General features: G+C 42.9%; 1 long non-coding RNA gene across 1 annotated transcript; it reads left to right on the top strand.

Annotated features, from left to right (window-relative positions):
• The first annotated feature begins 248 nt into the window (after positions 1 to 248).
• Positions 249 to 6,608, top strand: LOC144326965 (uncharacterized). The gene is made up of 2 exons (XR_013391905.1): positions 249 to 1,780; positions 3,668 to 6,608. It is a non-coding gene; the product is annotated as an uncharacterized LOC144326965 (long non-coding RNA).
• The last annotated feature ends 6,847 nt before the right edge of the window (positions 6,609 to 13,455 follow it).

Below are 13,455 nucleotides of genomic sequence, written 5' to 3'. Positions count from 1 at the left end.
GAACTTTGCTTCAGGATAAGAACAGAAATCGCGCGATGGCGGCAGCAGGAGGCCCCATTAGCTAAAGTGGTACCTCAGGTTAAGAACAGTTTCAGGTTAAGAACAGACCTCCAGAAAGAATTAAGTTCTTAACCCAAGGTACCACTGTACTCTCATTTTGACTCAAGAAAATCACCATTTTATAGTTCAAATCGGGAAAAATAAATACAGTAAATGGACAAAAGTACTAAGAACATGCATTACTGTGGCATCTGAATATAGACTGCATTTTTAATCAAGGCATATATTGGCTTATATTTGATCAGGTTCCTAAATTAAATGGGCTTAGATTTTCAAATGTTTCATGCCAGGCAAGAAGGCCAACTGTTTATAGAGAAAACCTTGGCCATTCTCCTAAGACAAGGGGCCCCCCCTTTGATTTATAGCAGAAAACAATTCTCAAAGTCATAAAAGCTGGAATTACAGGTTAAAGAGCAAGGTTACGGAAAATAAAACCATGTGCCTTAAACTTGAGCCAGATCTTCTTTCTAAGGTTAAAAGGCCAAGACCAAATGGAGAAGCATCTAGCTGGCAGAAAGAGAGGCTTTTTGGGAAGTCTTTTTAAAGCATTTTTGGGAAGTCTTTTAAAACTGTTTCTTTCTTAAACTGAGAGAGTTTGAGGAAGAGCTAATGGAAAACAACTAGCTGGAGTATGAACAGAGGAAGAGGCTTTTTATTTCCTATTTTATTTTGAGGCTGGAAAGGAGGGTGAAAGGGGGGGGTGAACTGAAGAGGTTCCTTTTAAAAGCTGTTTTTTACTGAGTTCCTTCCCTTCTACTTTGAGAAGCTTTATTCTTTTAAAAGGTTACCTATGATAATGTATGAAATATATTATCTTAAATATATTGGTTTAAATGTAATTATGCAAAGGATCTAGAAAGAAAGAAATGTTAAATTCTTATTTCATAGAGTCATATTGCTGTAGGAGACCAGGGGGGCAGATGAGCCTAGCCCCCCTGCCAGAAATGAGACGCCATCCGAGCAGTTCTGATATATATGGTTGTCAGACATTTGTTTAGAAACCTTCATATGAAGTAGATCTTTCAATGTTGATGTGAAACTCAAGATCCTTGACATATGTTTAAGATAAAAATTTAAGATTAACCATTTGTTTTAGAAGGCAATAGGGCAAGGAGGGCAAAGAGGTGAGCTGGTAATTAAGATTCCTTGTTGAGACACATGTAAAGATATATTAATACTTGTTTGCCAATTATAAATGGAAGGAAATATAGCTCTTTGTCTCCCATAAAAGGCAATAGGAAATGAGTGTATTTTTGTGATTGGTCATACCAATCAGCCAATAGGAATTCCAACCAGGCTGGTTGGACAGATGCAGCCAGAGGAGAAGCAAAGGGGGCTGGATTAAGGAAATATAAGTGCTGGCCATAATGGCAGGAGGCCAGGCCAGAGCTTGGTAATCATATACCACTGTGCCTCACATTTATTTGTCTGACAAATAAATTATTATTTTAATTTCTCTGTTGCTGCGTTGAATATTTCATTCCAGCTAAGCGTTAACCACAAGCAGGGTGCTACATTTTATGGTGCCCTGTGACTCGGATAAGTGGTCTGCTGGAACGCAGCCCCTTCGCCTACTGAGCAGGGTACAAGACAGAGGATCACTCACTGCCTACTCAGCGCACAATGGAAAATTTTTTTCCAGGGGAACGCAGCAGTCTCGTCTGTCTGATACCCTGCCCACCGACGGCGACGGACCGGGGGGAAACGGAACCAGCTAAGGGTAAGTGCACTAAAGGGTTTTGGCCCTCCAATTAATTGGGAGGAAGAGAAGTCCTGATCAAACTTCTGCGTCTCAGTAAAGGGGAACTGAGTACGCTAGGTGGCTGGGTACATCAGATGGTGATCTGGTGTAGGGCAAAAGGGAAGATTGGGAGGTAGAGTGTGGGTGAAGTATCTTGCGCATTGCATGTGTGAGAAAGTACAATGTGTAGCTGACCTAAGTGTGGAGTGAGTGCTACTTCGTTTCCCAGTAAGGTGTGTGTGTGAGTGACTGAGTGGATACTTCACAGGGCCATACAATGGGAGTTGGGGGTTCAAAGGGGGGAAATACACCTCTTGAATGTATGTGAAATAATTTTAAGAAAGCCTTCTCAGGGGCATATGGAGTCAAAAGGACGCCAGAGCGCTTGAGAACGTTATGTGAACTAGAATGGCCAAAACAAAATACTGAATGGCCATTTCAAGGAACCTTTGATATAAATTTAGTAAGCAAACTTTGGTCTAACATCACCAAAGAAACTGGAGGGTGCCCAGAACAATTTTCATATATAGATTCCTGGCTGAGCACATTAAATAAAAATCCTCCATGGATAAGGGAATGCAAAGTCCAACGATGCAAATTATTGGCTGTAAAAGCCAAAGCTAGGAAAGGAATCTTGCCAAACAAATTCAAACCCTCCACCAGTTGTAACCCCAAGGCAAGAAAGTGGAATGAATAATGGGGGTGGAGTCATAGAACTTGATTCCTTGATAGATTATGATAAATATCTTCAGGAGGCATTGGAGTCCTATAATGAAGCCCAAGCAGAAGTGGTTATTCCATCTGTGAGTCCCAGTAGAACTCCATCTACAGTCTCCTTTAGTGGAACAACTGATTGCCTACCCCAAACCCCTGTACATCCAAGTCCTAGAGAATTATTACAGAAGTTACAGGGAGACCTTAATCGGTCAGCAAGCAATACAGCTAGGCGTATAGAGCTGCCAAAAGAACGCCTTGGGACAAATACCATCCCCTATGATTTGAGGCCCCTAGAGCAAAGTGAAGAAAAAGGTCACGTAGTAGCCCCTCTCAGAAGAGTATTTGATGCACTTGAGGAGCCTGTGCTGGTTAATGGGCAACCTGGACCACGGCCACCTCGAACTTCGACCCTGCAATGTATTCCATTCACAACTACAGTCTGATGAATTGGAAAACGCCCCATCTTTCGCAGAAAAACCTCAGGCTATGATGGACTTGGTGACTTCAATAGTAATACTCTCTTCACCACTGAGGAAAGGAGAGACATAATTGAAAAGGCACAGATATATTTGCGTGAGCAGGCCAGAGTGGGAAATATTTATAATATTGACCGTCATCTCCAAGACAACTTTCCCTTGGAAGATCCTAATTGGGATCCAAACAATGCAATTCACCTGGCCAGACTTACCACCTACCGCCAGACGCTTGTGCAAGGTATTTGCAGGGCATGCCAGAAGCCCACTAATGTGTCTAAAGTTTCAGGAGGGTAGATGTGTTACCCATAACACTGTTTCGTGTTCGGTGCGCACCCACAAAAAGACTTAAGTTGTCACCTTTTGAGCTCCTGTATGGGAGGCCGCCCTCCTTTGTTCAGGATATTCCAACTGACCTCAAACAAATAGGAGACCATGTGACACAGGGATAAGTGCAATCTCTCTCCCGTGTTTTTGTCTCTCTCCCGTGTTTGTTTGTTTGTTTGTTGTTGTTTTTTTCTTAACAGGTGGGCCCTCAAGCACACGCCGTGCAGCATTGCCAAGCCGATTCATCAGCTCCAGGCTGGCATAGCATATGGGTGAAAGAGTGGAAAACGTGATCCACTTGCACCTAAGTGGCGTAGACCTTACACCGTCTTGCTTTCTACTCCAACAGCGGTGAAGGTAGCTGAGGTGACCCCCTGGATTCATCACTCTCGTTTGAAGAAGTCTGAAGGCAGTTGGACGTGCAAAGGTGACCCCTCTAATCCTTTAAAACTGACTCTTTCTAAAAACCCCTGTATCTAGCCCTACCGGTAACGGGTTAGGTCACGGGCAACATTAGACGACCGGCCTGCTGCAGCCACAACTTGGAAGCTGGCTGACCTGCGCACGCCTGAAGCTTGAGGAGCGTCTGAACCAGCGACTGTGAGCGGGAAGATTCTCTTATACAATTGATTGACTGCCCCCTTGTGGAACAATTATCAGAGATATTACACATTGGGGATCCTTGGGATATATGTTTTGGTCTTGGTAGTTCCCCATTTCTGTCACTGGGGGAATTATATTGGGACTAATAGTTTTATGCTATCACAATAAGGTAATCTTTTGTGGAAGGAATGCATATGCTAGACATCAACATGATTTTATTATTAATCCTGATCCCTTGGTAAGGGGAAGGGTCCTTGAATCTGACCAAATTTGTTAAATATGGATTCAGCCATGACCACAATATGTGGGTAGGCTTAGCTGAAATGGTAGGCAATGTGGCAAATAGGACCAATTGCCTTGTTTGCTCTCTTGGGCCAGATGATTCAGAGGGAGGTATGCCCTTATTACTGATACCATTAAATGCCATTGGTATGGTAAGCGAAATGCCACACCAAACAGAAGTACAGAATTTCCCCGGATGGAACTCAACTATACCTGTACAAGGGGAATTCTGTGTACATAAATCATCAGATGCAGCTGATTCTACCATGATAGGCTCTTCTCATTGTCACTATACTTGGGATTATATTAAGAATAGTCATACCTGGGCACACGGTACTACCTATCGAACTCGGAATACCTTGCCCTGTGCACCTCCTTTTATTCATGCATGGAAAGTGGTATGGAACATAACTGTGACAGAGAAAGGCAATCTAACATACTGCACTGTGAACTCTATACCCCTTTTGATATTTCGCCTTATACACTCCACATACCAAAAAAACCTCAGACCCGATGGTTGTGGTGGATATGTGGAGAATGGGCATACAAGAAACTCCCTTCCAAATGGAGTGGGACTTGTTTCCTGGGATGGGTATTACCACCAATGTGGATTTGCCCACTAGTTCAGCTAAGCGAACACGAAGGAATGCTGATATTTCTCGTATAGCAGGAGGAAGTACCCAAAGTTGGAGCGGTACTAATGATTGGCCACCAGAGCGCATTATAGCCTATTATGATCCTGCCTCCTGGAATCCTGGTGAGCTCATACAAGGGGCACGGGATCCTATTTATAATCTAAACAGAATAATTCGATTACAAGCAGTAGTGGAACTTGTAACCAATGCAATGGCCCAGAGTTTGAGACTTATTGCATAACAGCTGGATGAAAGTAGAGCCGCTATTTTGCAGCTGAAAATGGGAATGGATTATGTACTTGCCAAGCAGGGAGGTCTATGTGGAGTCTTGAACTTGACAGGGAATGCCTGTTGCTTTAACATTTCTGATAATGGTGAGGCAATCCGTGTGTTGGCTACAAAGATGGAGAATATAGCACATGTCCCAGTATAAACATGGGAAGGATGGGATATGGGATGGCTCACCAATTGGTTACTTAATGTCACAGGACTCAAAGGGATACTATTGTCTTGCTTGTTTTTCTTGACGGTAGTAATAATGGTTTTATGTATGATGCCATGTATCATCTCATGTTTTAGACGTACAATTAGCAAGATGATTTCGAATGAAACTCTACCTCATATCATGGCCCTATACAGAGCTTTAACTTAGGAAGATCAAGCTATCAAGGACGCTTTGTAGCCAGGTCCTTGAGCTTGAAAGGGGGGAATGTGGCATCTGAATATAGACTGCATTTTTAATCAAGGCATATATTGGCTTATATTTGATCAGGTTCCTAAATTAAATGGGCTTAGATTTTCAAATGTTTCATGCCAGGCAAGAAGGCCAACTGTTTATAGAGAAAACCTTGGCCATTCTCCTAAGACAAGGGGCCCCCCCTTTGATTTATAGCAGAAAACAATTCTCAAAGTCATAAAAGCTGGAATTACAGGTTAAAGAGCAAGGTTACGGAAAATAAAACCATGTGCCTTAAACTTGAGCCAGATCTTCTTTCTAAGGTTAAAAGGCCAAGACCAAATGGAGAAGCATCTAGCTGGCAGAAAGAGAGGCTTTTTGGGAAGTCTTTTTAAAGCATTTTTGGGAAGTCTTTTAAAACTGTTTCTTTCTTAAACTGAGAGAGTTTGAGGAAGAGCTAATGGAAAACAACTAGCTGGAGTATGAACAGAGGAAGAGGCTTTTTATTTCCTATTTTATTTTGAGGCTGGAAAGGAGGGTGAAAGGGGGGGGTGAACTGAAGAGGTTCCTTTTAAAAGCTGTTTTTTACTGAGTTCCTTCCCTTCTACTTTGAGAAGCTTTATTCTTTTAAAAGGTTACCTATGATAATGTATGAAATATATTATCTTAAATATATTGGTTTAAATGTAATTATGCAAAGGATCTAGAAAGAAAGAAATGTTAAATTCTTATTTCATAGAGTCATATTGCTGTAGGAGACCAGGGGGGCAGATGAGCCTAGCCCCCCTGCCAGAAATGAGACGCCATCCGAGCAGTTCTGATATATATGGTTGTCAGACATTTGTTTAGAAACCTTCATATGAAGTAGATCTTTCAATGTTGATGTGAAACTCAAGATCCTTGACATATGTTTAAGATAAAAATTTAAGATTAACCATTTGTTTTAGAAGGCAATAGGGCAAGGAGGGCAAAGAGGTGAGCTGGTAATTAAGATTCCTTGTTGAGACACATGTAAAGATATATTAATACTTGTTTGCCAATTATAAATGGAAGGAAATATAGCTCTTTGTCTCCCATAAAAGGCAATAGGAAATGAGTGTATTTTTGTGATTGGTCATACCAATCAGCCAATAGGAATTCCAACCAGGCTGGTTGGACAGATGCAGCCAGAGGAGAAGCAAAGGGGGCTGGATTAAGGAAATATAAGTGCTGGCCATAATGGCAGGAGGCCAGGCCAGAGCTTGGTAATCATATACCACTGTGCCTCACATTTATTTGTCTGACAAATAAATTATTATTTTAATTTCTCTGTTGCTGCGTTGAATATTTCATTCCAGCTAAGCGTTAACCACAAGCAGGGTGCTACATTACCTCATATTACACAGCTGACAGCTCACAGTAACTTCCACAATGAGGCCAAACTTTCATCAGTAAACCACACATCAACATTCCACACTGCTTCACACACTAAAAGCTCACTTCCATCTGAGACTCGGGAAACACCAGGAAAGGAAATGAAGCCACCATCAGAGGTGGTAACAACAAAACTGACCAATCAGTGTGCTAGATTCCAACCCCTGCTTCACGCATTAAACGCTCGCTTTCGTCTGAGACTCAGGAAACACCGTGACAGGAAATGAGGCCACCATCGGGGGTAGCAATGGAACTGACGATTCACCGTGCTAGAGAAGAAACTTTTTTTTTAGTTTCTTCTCCCGTTAGATTCACAAAATGTTTAGGGGTACACGTACCCCTGCATCCCCCCAGAAAAAAAGCACTGGCTACATGTAAGGATTAATAAAAGACAAGGAAATGGTTTCCACTGCTTGTGATCTGGATACAGGAAGGACCACCTTCTCCCACAAAACCCTGCTTGTATGCTGAGATTATATTTGGACAGTAGCAGATGGTATGGTGGCCTTACAGTAAGGTACAGAATAACCAAGGCAGAATGGAAGATGCCCACACAATTGTATGTATTTTTGTGGAAGTAACACCTGGGAGCTGACAACTTTACATAACCAAATTAGCAAGGTGAGGATAATTTATATTGCGTAGAAGCATCAGTGCAGAGTGTGGTTTGCACTGAAGTCACCCCCGCCACCTCTTTTTAGTTTAGTTTGAGTCCTTAGATAAGTGTCTGTCTGGCTCACTACTTTGGGTCTGAGTTTTGGGCTGGACACACAGTTTTAGTTATCATGACATGACCACTTCAGTTACAAGTAGGTAGCCATGTTGGTCTGCCGTAGTCTAAACAAAATAAAAAAATGCACATGAAAGCTCATACCAATAACAAACTTAGTTGGTCTCTAAGGTGCTACTGGAAGGAATTTTTTTATTTTGTTTTGACCATTTCAGGACATGCTGAACTCTCCTTGAGTCTACTCAGACGACCTTGCCTTGACAGTTTTGCTCACATGAACAGAAGGCACTCTAGGTCTTTGTGAAGAAAAAATTTAAAGTTTTGTGGCACTTTTAAAGACTAACAATTATATTGGGGGTTTTTCCCCTCCCAGAAGCTAAGAAGGCTACCTTACTGGAATATGTTCTAGGAAACAGTGGGTCTTACATGCAAAATCCACTAGATGGCACAGCTTTGTCATAGATTTGATGCAAAGTGGAATGGATTTCAGATGTGAACTGAAAGCAAACTCTCCTTATGGCTGCAGAGGTGGCTTTCGGAAACCAGACATGTGGGCATATTCTAAAAGGCATAGGAGAAATGTTTCCCCATATTAGCTATGACTAATTCACAAAGGTTCCATAAAACAATGTGGAAGTGGAGAAATTGCCAGTGTTCCCTCGTGCAAAGGACAATCACTTCCAATTTGTGGCTTCTCATATGCCATTTTACAGAATGGGGATGCATATGAAACAATTCAGGGATAAACTAGTGATGAGGAAACAGTGGTCCTCTCAAACATCACTGAACTACAACTTCCATCATCCATAACCACTGGCCATGCTCACTGGGGCTGATAGGAGTTGAAGTCCAGCCACATATGGCCAAGGGCCCCCTCTCCCTGCTCTAAGAATTATAAAGGGGTTAGGGTGAGAGGGTGCTAAGAAAAGTGGAATCCCTATGAGGAGGATGAGTTGATGACGATGATGAATTACAGTGGTACGTCGGGTTACATACGCTTCAGGTTACATACACTTCAGGTTACACACTCCGCTAACCCAGAAATAGTGCTTCAGGTTAAGAACTTCGCTTCAGGATAAGAACAGAAATCAGGCTCCGGTGGCGTAGCAGCAGCAGGAAGTTCCATTAGCTAAAGTGGTGCTTCAGGTTAAGAACAGTTTCAGGTTAAGAACGGACCTCCGGAACGAATTAAGTACTTGACCTGAGGTACCACTGTACTAGGGTGAGGTTAGAAGCAGGACCAGCCCTACCATTAGACAGACTGAGTTGGCTTCCACAGGCGCTTTGGGGCAGGAAACAGTGTCAAGGTGTTGCAGGACAGGGCCGTGTGTGCTTCATCACCTGCTCCCTTTCTAAAACAGTCTGCTGCCTTCAGATGTGATAGAGGATGATTCCCCATTGTTAGTGCTGAAGAAAGTTTTAACATACCATGGCAGGGCATGGGGATATCTTGCTTTTTGCCTCAGGACTGGCCCTGGTTCACTAGGAAAGTAAAAGAGAACCCCTTAGCACAAAGATAGAAGATGTTCTTAAGTCTAAGGGAAACTTTCAAGGGCCGCCTGCTGGTGGGCGGCAGAGGCAGAAGCAGAAGTGGGTGGCACAATGACCACACATTTTAGCTTTGAATGGTAAGCTAACTTGTGTTACACCCATGCCTCTTTGTCAGAAGTCAAGGATATATTCTGGCTGGGCAAAAATGCCCAGAGTGTGATACAGAGCCAGTGAGGGGTGGGGCCTGGGGAGGGGTGAGGTTCCCTGCCTCTGCCTTAGTGCTTCATGTAATTTTGATCAGCAGGGCATTATAACTAACCTGAAAAATCCATTTTGCAGTACAGCAGCATTCCTGACCCGCCCCATTTTACCTCAAGCTGCCATATAGGAGGAAAGGACTTAATACAAATCTTACTTCAAATAGTTTATCCAGGTCTTTGAGCTCTATTAGCTGGGTGTCCTCTTTTTAGGGATGTTTGAATTATTTGGAACAAGTTGCTGACGTAAAAATTCTCCTGAATTTACACAAAGACATGCATGTGCTTGCCACAATATGGCCTAGCTGCAGTCATAGATAAAATGGATGATGGAAACTGTAGCCCAACATATACTGCAGGGCACTATTTTTAGGAAGGCTGCTCCAACCACTACGTAACACTACTGAGATGTCATTGCCAACACCCGGGAGGATTCTACTGAGGGAATGTTAAATGTACTTGGTTGTCTATTCTGTTCTCTAACATGCCATTTACAAATTTTGAGTACATGCTTTCCCCCTCACACACCTCTTTGATATTTTTCAAGTATCCAGGGAAAGGTTCTTCTGACATCTGAAACAAAGCTATTGATTCTCACAAGCTAAGGAAAATCAGACCGTTTGAACCGAGATGCCTCATTTCATTATTTGCAAAATTGGTGGTGCATGTATAGTGACATTTGGTAACAAAGGATGCAGAGAGCCTCCCAAAATAAGTGACAGTTTTGCTGTGACTTCCTACTGGACTAGGGGTTTGGCACTGAATCCATACTTCACATACTAATTCTAATTAAATTACACGCGCGCACACACACGCGCACACACACACACACACACACACACACACACAGAGACTAATCAGTGTTCAATTTTTAATACAAAAATCTAACACTAAATTGTTAAAGACTGAATGTCCATCACAGACAATGCCAGAGGGGTGTAGGGTGGGGTAAGCACCCTCTGAAAAGGAGTCTACCCCCCATTCCTGAACTCCTGTCATTAACATATGATGTCAATTTTCTTTCTTACCCACCTAGAAACATACTTTGCTCCTTCTGTGTTTCCCCTGCCCTAAATCCCCCCCATGTCATCACTTATGTCCAGTCTTAAGATTCACCTTTGTGAAGTGTGGGGCTGCTTTGGATCATTGTTCAGTCCTGGCTTTAATTAGTGTCTGACCCACAGATTGCGTGTTTTGTTTCCTCATAAAGTTATTAATGACTCGTGGTTTTCTTTTTCCCCACGATAAATTAATTGGTATCTCTACCCTGGTAGCAAAGATTTCCATCTTGAGTTTATAATTGCAGTCCTTCCCTCTGTGGGTTTTTAATGTCGCCTGTTAATTACTTCCCTGTACATGGGACAGCAGAATCCATACTGGGGGTCCCCCAGTCAAGTCTCCCTCCACCAGACATTCCTCTCCAGCCGTGCATTTGGAGATAACTAGGGTTGGTATTTTGCATGCTTTTGTGGGCTGCTCACCCAGCTAAATTCAGCCTATTCAGACTAACACAAAGCTCTCTGATCAAAAGTATCGCTCTTCAGCCATTGTGAGATATTTTTAGCATCTACAAAGGCAGAGAAGATGGAAAGCAGGCAAAGTGCAATATCTGTAATCGAATTGCTGCACTTAAAAAGGAACCGTCGAGTACTTTGTCTCAGGTTTGACCTACCATGATGATTCTCATTAATCTGGTCTGATGGAGAAGAGGGGGAGAGAAGGAGAGGGTTAGCCAGGCTGTATAAACAAGGAAGAAACACCTCCTTTTCTTGTTTTGTTTTAAGATGCATCACACACACCAGCGCAGTCGCTGGCAATGAGGGGGCAATGAGAGGGAAACCTCCCCAAGTCAAACAAGACCTGAAGGGACCTGAGCTAAACGACTACATTGGTCGGGGCTTGAGCCTGCCCATACAGACAAGAAGCTATCATTCTCTCCTTCTAAATTGTTGGGTTTTTTTTCAAACCTTGGTGTAATGGAGGTTTATTTAAATTCTTCCCTGCGTAGGCTCCGTATGGCACACTGATGTGAATGCAAACAATGGGCTCAAGTCATTACCAAGGCCTAAGTCCTACTCAGAGTAGACCCATTTAAAATTAATGGACATGGCATAACGTCAGGACTATTTTCTGACCCTGCTTACAAAGGAGATTTTGTGCCCCCAAAAATCTCAGTCATGACCTTGTTGATTTACATAATCACAGTATGCTCAGAGTTACTGTTTGTCTATCTTAATTACTGGGTCAGTTTGGATCTCTGCTCTTTTTACTTTCCTGCAGAGATTGACTTTGGTTATTAACTTTCCATTGTGATTATGCTAAAGGAGTCACAATCTCCGTCAGCCCCTGCATTTCTCCTAGGATGACCCCGGATTACTATCGGGTTAAGCAGGACTAGTGCTCATTTGAAATGCACTAGTTGAAGGGCAAATCAATTAGTTCATTAAAAAAACTCGTAGAGTTCTATTGCTGATCAGGGACTTGGGTGGTTGCAATCATCTCAGGCAGTGATGTACTGCTAGACAAATAGATCAGTGCCTTTCAATTTCCCATACCCTGGGGTGAAATCCACTGACAATGTCAGGGAACCAGCATTGCATAAATTAGTGTGCCAAACATCCATCTTCTAATTCAGTATCAAAGTATGCGTCTCACCAACTGGTCAAATGATGTTAAGTACCCCCTGCCCCTTTCAAACATCACAGTCGCCCCTGAAGCTAGTCCAAGCCTGGAGACAGACATATAATCATTTAACTTTCTTGTCTCAGAATTGGTTAAAATTTGAGTTCAAAGCCCTTCAGATGACACAGCTCTGAGCAAGGCTTCAAAAGGGGGATTGCAAACACACAGGAGCCACATGGCAGTGGTAAACAGCACAAGCCTACTCAGGAGTAAGGGGTCTGCCCCCCTAGTTAGTAGCTCCAGGTTGCAACTTTAAAAGCAGGGATGGGGAAACCAGATATTGCTGTACTACAACTTCCAGCATGCCTTGGTGGTGGTGGTGGGGGGGACAGGGTTCCCCATTCATGCCTAAAAGCTTAGTGAGCAGTTAGCTTATTTTCTGAAGTCTCTGGACTTGCAGTTAAACCCAGCATTGCTGCTCATTAATGCAGGATAACCGTAAACATGAAACAAAGTCCTGGCACTGTGCTTTGGAAGGCTGTCTGTAGTGAAACAAAAAGAGGGTCTCTCTTTCTCTCTCTGGGTGGGTGTGGGTGTCATAGGTGGGAGGCATATTTCTGGAGGGGCTTTCTCTCCCATGCTTTGGGAAATCTGACACACTGCTTCCACTCATCCAAATGGGGCATTCAGCTGGAAAAAGCAAAACCAAACACTCGTCCTTGACCCTTAATGCACTCCCTTCTTAAACAGTCCAGCTGCAGCATTTCTGGACCTACTGCGGCTTCTGAAGGCTCCTCAATAGCAGCTGGCTGTAGAGCACATTGCAGTAATCTAAACATGGCGCCAGTCAAGTACTTGCCATTTCTCCCCTTCACTTGCCACGCCAGTCCTTTTGCCTGCTTTCTCCCTTCACTGCCTGCTTTTGGAAGCAGGACTCCTTTTTCCTGGCCACCTTCCTTGGTCTTTCTCAGTAGCCTGACACCCAGAAGTTAAGCAGACATGGAAAAAAGTGCTGGTGCAGATAACTTGAAACACTCAAGGAGCAGGGCAGTGGCAGCTTATTTGTGTTACATCTGGCTTAGTATGCACAGAAGAGAGAGGCTGACTAAAAAGTGAAGTAAGAAAATCTCACCACCATGGCCACCACCGCCACTGGGGATAAGGAAAAGCAAAGCTTTTGGCAAAATGCCCACTCCCTGTGAAGCTCAAAGGTAGCCCTGGAGTGCCTGTAAACACATTTCTTTCGCTTGGCTTCACACCTCCCTGCAGGAGTTCATGCATTTTTTATCCCTACCTTTAAAAATATGGTTAGCATGTTCATTAAATGAATAAGATTATTATTAATTTTAATTTATCTTGTTTATTGAGACCAGCTGTTCATTAACATTTATTTATCTGCTTATTTTGCAGCTAAACCAATTATGTAAA

This window comes from Podarcis muralis, chromosome 2, assembly GCF_964188315.1.
Source record: "Podarcis muralis chromosome 2, rPodMur119.hap1.1, whole genome shotgun sequence".
In the NCBI taxonomy this organism is placed as follows: domain Eukaryota; kingdom Metazoa; phylum Chordata; class Lepidosauria; order Squamata; family Lacertidae; genus Podarcis; species Podarcis muralis.
This window is presented reverse-complemented; position numbering and strand designations above follow the sequence as displayed.